The sequence below is a fragment of the Bombina bombina genome, chromosome 4, assembly GCF_027579735.1.
Source record: "Bombina bombina isolate aBomBom1 chromosome 4, aBomBom1.pri, whole genome shotgun sequence".
Classification (NCBI taxonomy): Eukaryota; Metazoa; Chordata; class Amphibia; order Anura; family Bombinatoridae; genus Bombina; species Bombina bombina.
The window spans coordinates 168,712,566-168,721,269 of NC_069502.1; the positions used below are offsets into that span (position 1 = coordinate 168,712,566).

Consider the following 8,704-nt stretch of genomic DNA (forward strand, 5'->3'; position numbering starts at 1 on the left):
ATATTATGGGGTAGACTTAAAGTGACCGGAGGAAGCTGGAGCTGCTGTCAAGATTAAAAGGTAAGTTATTTGTCACTACAGGAATGAAATGAAAATTTTGATGAATTAAAGTGCCCCTGTTTTTAATTGAATTTTTTAAAACCGGGTACTTTAGCATCAAAATTGACATTCACTTTAAGAGCTTGGTGCTGTAATCTGTATAATAAACTATGGATAAGTATAAATTATACTATTACTATGAAATGGGTGTGTTTTGATAGCAGAACTGAGTGGGCGGAGCAGGTGAACATTTATACAGCCCATTTGGGAGTGTTTTGAAACAATGTATAGTTTTGCATATTTTTTTAATAATATTGTGCAGATTTTCAGATTTCTAACCAAGCCCAAACGTTTTAGCTGTATACTGATGTTTACAGATTCCAGCATTCTCCTGTTTGTATAATCTGTCTTTTCATAAGCAGGGAAGGGGGGGTGTCTGCTCATCATGTTTTCCCAGCCACTTTCACTTGGTGCCCCAGCCTACCCTCATCAACAGCGCTAAACTGGGAACTTCTAATTATGTTTTTAAAAGGTTTTATACTGGATTTTTAGATCAGTATCTGTGCATATTCTTTGCATGCAGTTGTATGAAAATTGGTGTATGCTGTCACTTTAAGTACAAAGCCTCTTCAATTCCTATACAACAAAAATAACTTTATAGTCTATTATACAGTTTCATACAATTATGGAATTTATCCTTTGGTGGAGAGTTCACATAAAGTGCAATTTGTAATTTTCTTATGTCCCACTTTTAGGCATCTGCTGTCAGTGCTGTAATACATGTTATTATGAATTGTTTCAAATGGACAGTGGTAAAATGAGGGATACATTTGTTTAAAAGGGACAGTCAAATCAAAATTAAACTTTCATGATTCAGATAGAGCACACAATTTTAAAAAAAACTTTCCAATTCACTTCTATTATCTAAATGTGCACAATCTTTTTATATGCACCAGCTGCTACTGTGCAAGATTCACAAAATATACGTATATGCAGTTTGTGATTGGCTGGTGGCTGTCACATGATGAGAAAGGAAATTGTAACTCATTTGAAATTCAAACTAAGTGCTTTTGCATTGTCTCTATTATGCATTTATTGATTATGATATTCTACTGTATTTAGTGGTACTTTAAAGGATTACAAACTTTTCACAGTTTTTGTCTAACCAAAACACATAATCTGAATAACATGTATGAAACTAAAATTACCAACCTCAAACTCTTGCAAATCAAAGCCATTTTACTTCTAAAACCATTTTTTATTTATCGTCGATAACATCATGCAATCCAGCCCACTATTTTAGCACCTAGGTGTATGTAAACATTAACCAATCGTGTTCGTCGCTTATGCATATAATTATAATACAAAATGAGCACAAAAACTGCAGAAATATCGCTTGCGCATTTTGTCCTACTGTCGCCGTAACTACCTGAACTTCAATGGGAATAACGCATTCGCATTTGAAATCTTAATCAATGTTATTGTGTATCCAGAATTTCAATGCTGAAACCCAAAAATATAATCCCTCACGTCCTTATCTTTAGCTTAAAATTATGTGTCGGAGCAGGTCTGGAAGGGAGTGACGTTTTCGATGACGTTGCGCAATCTTGCGCATGTGCTGTTAAAAATTTGGCCGCCATATTCAAACTCCGGTTTGCACACAGGATTGGATAGCAGCAGCTAGAACGGAGTGGGTTCGGAAAAATTAATTTATTAGAAATAAAATTGCGGCGATCAGGTAGAAAAGTCATACTGACATCCTATGGCAAATATGTTTATAACAAATAAAATAAAAATACAAAGCTAAAATTACATTGAACTTAGCTGTCCTTTAGTCCTGCAAACTACATTATTTGCATATAAGATTTTGTAATGATTTTTTTTATTATTTAACCATGTAAGAAGCATATGTACATATGCATCATGCATCCAAACAATACTACTACTTAGAGAACATATGTTGCACCGGTGATCACTGAATTTACATTGTCAATGAGTACAGCAACCAACGGGTCTAAGAAGGTGTGAGGTTTGAATGCAGATATGGGCATATGCTCCGTGCACAGCAAAAGCTGTCACTGAAACTGTAACACCTTTTAATAGAAGCATTTTTGCCAATACATAAGTATTTAAAAACATGTTTCCTTTTTAAGTTTAAGTTAATTTATTTGCCAGTATTATGTCTCTTTAAAGAGATACTAAATCCATTTTTTTTTCTTTCGTGATTCAGACAGAGCATTCAATTGTAAGTAACTTTGTAATTTACTCCTATTATCAAATTTTCTTTGTTCTCTTGCTATATTTATTTGAAAAGCAAGAATATAAGCTTATGAGCCTGCCCATTTTTGGTTCAGAACCTGGGTTGTGCTTGCTGATTTGATTGGTGGCTAAATGTACTCACCGATCAGCAAGCGCTATCCAGGGTTCTGAACCAAAATTGGGACAGCTCCTAAGCCTAAATTCCTGCTTTTTCAAATAAAGATAGCAAGAGAACAAATAAAAATTGTTAATAGGAGTAAATTAGAAAGTTTAAAAATGCTGGGTTTAGTATACCTTTAAGTTAAAACTATTTCAGTGAATATTGAAACAAAGAATTCAAATTACGTCAATGATCAGTTGCTCATAGGGTGAAAAAGACAATTATATATGAACAAACAAGGATGCACCTACACAGACATAACCTAAAAATGTAAAACATAAGAAGACCAATTAAAAAAAATACAGTACCTGTAATGAATTAAGAAAATATTTTAAATGTTACAAACAAAAAACATTGACCTTTATATTATTTTAATAACAGGCAAAATGTTTAGCACTTGAATAAGGACAACCTCATTTAAAAATGTCAATGTTTACTCCTCCCTAAAAATGGCACCTACACCAAGGCATGCAGTCAAATTAAATTCACTTTGAGGATAAGAAAAAATCCCACAAGTTCCTGAAATCAGCATATTGCCTAGTTTTCCAAAAGATATACTGATTTTCAGAAATGTAATTTATATGTGTTTTAATGTAGCTGCCAAAGAAGAGTACTTTGAGGCTTGATTAGAAAAGTTGTGTTATATAAAAAGAAAGACATTCAGAATATAGAAGAGCAGACGTTCGCAAACTTTTCAAAATGTGGCACACTTGGCAATGCAGATTTCCGCTATGGCACACCTATCTCACCACATTGACAAGACATTGTGTCTCCTGCACACCATTTGTACTAGTTATATATGATTTAAGGTAAGGATGTCACGACACAGAAATATAACCAATCATATTAATGATGTAATGATCGTCATATTTCTGATAGCCGATTGGCAACACTTTAGTTAGCAAAATAAACCAATGTAACATAAATATTAGGCTAGCTTAAGTTTTATATATACATACAAATTGTAAAAATAGACAAACTTGAGCAAAAAAATTTGTTTACTACCAAAATTTGGGGCACGCCTCTGACTCTCACCTCGGTTAGGGTTGTCATACTGTCACTTAAAAGGAGGACACACATGAAAAATACATCTGTCTGGGTTCTTATAATGGAATATTCTACAAAATATTTCTTTGAAAAGCCCCTGACATGTATTTTTCATAAATATACTTAAAGCGGCAATATAGCAACCCTAACCAGGGCACACTGTTTTAGAAAAGACAGCATATAAACTAAACTATAAAGTGTTTAGCCTTAATGCCTGTGTCACCTAAAAATGATAGGAAAGTCAAAATTAAACTTACATGATTCAGATAGAGCATGTCATTTTAAGACACTTAAATTAATTTATATTTTCAAATGTGCTTTGTTCTCTTGGTATCCTTGGCTGAAAAAGATTACGCACATATCCCACACTAGTGGGAGCTAGTTGTTGATTGGTGCCTGCACACATTTGTCTCTTGTGATTGGCTGACTAGATGTGTTCAGCTAGCTGCTAGTAGTGCAATGATGTTCCTTCAGCAAAGGATAACAAGAGAACAAAGCAAATTTTATAATAGAAGTAAATTGGAAAGTTGTATGTTCTATCCAAATCATGAAAGAAAATGTTGAGGTTTCCTGTCCCTTTAAAAGGGAGATGAAACACAATTTGTTTTCTTTCTTGATTCAGATAGAGCATATATTTTTAAAAAACTTTACAATGTACTTCTATTATCATTTGTGCTTCATTCTCTTGGTATCCCTTGTTGAAGGAGCAACAATGTACTACTGAAAATTTTCTGTGAGCCAATGACAAGAGGCATTTATGTACAGCCACTAATCCGAAGCTAGCTCCCAGCTCCTTCGTCTACCTATGTATGCTTTGTAACAAATGATATAAAGAGATCTAATCAAATTAGAGAATAGAAGTAATTTGGAATGTTGTTTTAAATTGCATGCTCGGTCTTAGTCAAAAAATAAAATATGTTTGGGTTTCATGTCCCTTTAATGCAGAACTTGGAGAGAGAGGGGGAAAAAACACACACAAAACCTGCCATCCAGTAACTCTACACACACACACACACACATTAGGACTAGAAATGTGTCTGATATGAATTTGTTAACATAACATTTATGGGCATATGTTACATTATAATACCACATTGCATATTTAGCTACATGAAAACCATGTAGTGTATTTCCTAGAGCAGCCAGATATCAGCCACAACCAGAAGGTTGTGCACTGCACATTTAACACATGAGAAGATATTATACAGTTATTAACAACGACAATGTGTGAGATTCTCACACTGCTTATACTTGTAATTTGCTGAACTTGCCACATATTGAATTCAAGTTGTTCTCTTTCTGCTAAGAAAATAGCACATTGTGTACTTAAAACTAAAGGGCATATTACCTACAATATCACCCTGCACCAGGTGGACGGACCTGCTCCCAAAGGAGCACAGGCAAGGTAATTCAAAGTCACAGCAGATTAAATGCACTGTAGGTTTATTTTCCAGCTACAGCTGAAGCAATACTGGCTGTGCTCTAAGGCAGCACCAGTAAGCAAATAAGTCACTCATTGTGTAGCACCTTGATATATTAATTAAACCTTTTTGCTGAGGTGTAAGCTCTTAGATACATTGCAAAGAAAAAACAGTGCTCTGCTACACTAGAAGTATTTACATTACTCAGACACACAAATACAAAAAGAACATATAATAAAGACAATAAACCATACAACATGCAAAGAACATTCTATATAGTGCTGTAGCTAAATGCAGAGTCAAATAAGCAAATGCTTGGATAGAACACATGCAAGTGAAACGCTCAACACTAAAACTACAGCAGAATACAGCCCATGTGACAGAACCCTTTGGTTAAATAAAGCATTTAGACTAATGTGTCACTTTCCCTTGTAAAAGTGGTTATGCTATGAACATTACATTACTCAGGCTACTCCATAATGCTCTTATCACTATTGTATGAATGTGCAACCACATCCTCATAAAAAAGGGATGCTACACACTGCATCCTCACAGCAACAGTGGAAACACATCACTTTCTGAGTTACTTCTACATCACAGATCATATGCATTAAGTAGAAAGCTTAAAATGAAGACAGGAAAGTTAATATAACTCTATTAAAGATCTTGTGATATTAGCCAGTAAAGGCATTGTCTGTATTAAACTTTGTTGCATAATTTCTACACACACTATTGTCTTTATCTAATACTAAATTGGTTTTATATATTTTGTTCTTAAAGGGACACTGTACCCAAATTTTTTCTTTTGTGATTCAGATAGAGCATGAAATTTTAAGCAACTTTCTAATTTACTCCTATTATCAAATTTTCTTCATTCTCTTTGTATCTTTATTTGAAATGTAAGTTTAGATGCCGGCCCATTTTTGGTGAACAACCTGGGCTGTCCTTGCTGATTGGTGGATACATTCATCCACCAATAAAAAAGTGCTGTCCAGAGTTCTGAACCCAAAAAAAGCTTAGATGCCTTTTTCAAATAAAGACAGCAAGAGAATGAAGAAAAATTGATAATAGGAGCAAATTAGAAAGTTGCTTAAAATTGCATGCTCTTTCTGAATTACAAAAGAAAAAAATTGGGTTCAGTGTCCCTTTAATAATATAAGCACCTATGTATACATTAAACCATTTAACTGGTAATTACACACAGATAATAGTGTGTTCATAAAATAATTTACAGTGCAAAAAATAAAGAAATAGACAAAGTGGTTTATGTTTACTAAAATAATCTGTTTTAAACACACTAGAGCAAAGTTTTTAAAGAAAACCTATATAATACATTTTCACTATAGATACAAAGTAACAACAGGTTAAGAGATCTGATACCAAGAGTAATGACAACAGTAATCTATAGTTCTACTCACTCTCTATGTAAGTCAGCAGAATAAATAGATATCTCAATGCTCCACAAACTGTCAGCAAATCATCAGGAATCAAATACACAATTAATTTACAAAACAGAAAGCCCTAAACATATGGCATCTATTACAAGAGGGGTATTAGAACAATAAAAAGCAGGCCAGTGGTTAATCTCTCATGTTTATCTTGATTAATATGGGTGAACAATATAAAGTTGGATTTAACAGGAAGGAACTGGTTAATGGATCGAAGCGTGCACCTACCTTACTACATAGAACATTTAAACATAAAGACAATCCCAAATGTTTAACCCCTAGGCTACCAGGGGGCTACAATGGATTTTTTTTTTCTAGCTTTCTGGTAGCAGTTAATGGAAATCTTAAAGGGAGCTCATTCAATTTAAAACAATGATACCAAAACTATATACAACTTCTTACCAGGTGCTTATTTTCTACAAGTTTCCCCTCTGGCTGATCACTTAGAATCTAGATCTCTTCCGCAGACGCGATCCACTGACAGCTCTGCACAACTGATCAAATAACCTCCTCAGAAGTGGTCAGAAAGAGGAAATGAGACACGGGGCGTGGGATCCACAGCAAAGAACAACAACACAAAATAACAAAACAATAACTATATTGAAAATAAAGATGAGGAAAGTTTGTGGGAATGGATTCTGAAAGGGAGCAAAGCTTAGCTCCCTCACTCGCTGCACACAGGCTCTCAACAGCTGTCAATTACCATAGTTTGTAAAGGAGGCAGCAGCCAACTGGGGCTCTTTGCATAGTAAGGAGGAGATAGGACGACAGGAGACCAACAGCGCCTTCTTTGCGATGTAATATTACAATAGGGTTGAACACAAAATGAGAAAAAGGGGACAGAGCATGGTTGTAAATTGATTATTGTGTTATAACATAGTGACTATATCTTAAATATCGGAGATTGCTGTTTGGTATTTATTAAAAAAAAACATATAGTTTGCATTATAGTTAATGCTGTTGAGGATAGGCTCTTCATAGAGCATGAGCGCCAGAGTGGCACCCCTAGGAGAAATTTAAAGTGGTATGTTCCAGCAGCTTTAACTCAGGGCAGTTACCGCTGTCAGGAAGCAGTTGAGGGTGGAGCTGGGTGCTGTCAAGTGCGGGTCAATGTGCGTACAGGTTGGGCGAGAGCTCTGGTTTCTTATGGGTTTTTATTTCAAGGTGAGGTGGTTCTTTTCGGCTTCGGGGAGACCCTACTGTAGCGGTGTATAAGTACATTCACTGTGCACCGATATAGGAAGCATGCGCACCGGAATGTATGCGTTACCGTGTGTGTATATAGACGCGGGAAGTGTTATAAGTCGGGTGTAGGTAGTTTGTCTTATGTTGGCAGTGATGGGCATTCCTACCTGTAGCTCTGTGCAGCGATGTGCCAAGCTGCTTACACGTTTTGTGAAGATATTTAGGGAGTTCCCTAAGTCTCCTTTATCAGTCTGCAAAAAGCAAAGCCTCATACTAAACAAATACAAATAATTTAAAAAAAAAAAAACACTTAAACAGCTAAAGGGTTAAGGGCTCTTACTTAGAATTCTAAAAAAATGTTATGTTTCCTTTTTATCTGCTGTTTTTTTGTCGATGCCACATACAATAAAGGCAAATAACGCCACTTACCATGATAAGCTATAATATAGGTACAATAAAAAAAGATGGATTTGTTGTTCATTAAACTTTCATGATTCAGATAGAGCATGCTTTGTTTTCTTGGTATCTTTCATTGAGTAAAACTAGGTAGGCTCATAAGAGCTCAGGAGTGTGCACATATATTCAGTACTTTATGGCCGCAGTGTTTTGCAACATTGTATAAAAAGTACTAAAGACTCATGCACACTCCTGAGTTCTTATGAGTCTACTTAGTTGTACTCTTCAAAAAGGATACCAAGAGAACAAAGCAAATTTGATAACAAAAGTGAATTGGAAAATTCTGAATCATGAATGTTTCATTTTGACTTTATTATCTCTTTAAAGACTACAACTTTTAACATTTTATTAATTTAATAGAGCATCTGCTCTCTTTATATGGAAGTATATTTTAGTTTATAGGGGGAATAATCAATTTGTTTTTTCTTCATCTCTGATGCATTTACAAAAGCAGAGTTTTTAGAATAAAAAGGGAACAATTAAAGGGATTTGAAAACCCCCAAAAATTATTTTTCGATTTAGCCAAAACATAAAACTTTTTTAACCCCTTAGTGACCAGAGCACTTTTCCATTTGTTGACCGTTTGGGACCAAGGCTATTTTTACATTTCTGCGGTGTTTGTGTTTAGCTGTAATTTTCCTCTTACTCATTTACTGTACCCACACATATTATATACCGTTTTTCTTGCC

At 34.8% G+C, this 8,704-nt stretch overlaps 1 protein-coding gene across 4 annotated transcripts in view; it reads right to left on the reverse strand.

Annotated features, from left to right (window-relative positions):
* HPCAL1 (hippocalcin like 1) overlaps positions 1 to 7,138 on the reverse strand; it is a 564,761-nt gene extending 557,623 nt beyond the window's left edge. For all 4 annotated transcript variants that reach the window (XM_053709690.1, XM_053709687.1, XM_053709689.1 and 1 more), the window contains exon 1: positions 6,777 to 7,138. The gene's annotated coding sequence lies outside the window, so the exon portion shown is untranslated. The remainder of the gene's footprint in view (positions 1 to 6,776) is intronic.
* Between the last annotated feature and the right edge of the window lie 1,566 nt (positions 7,139 to 8,704).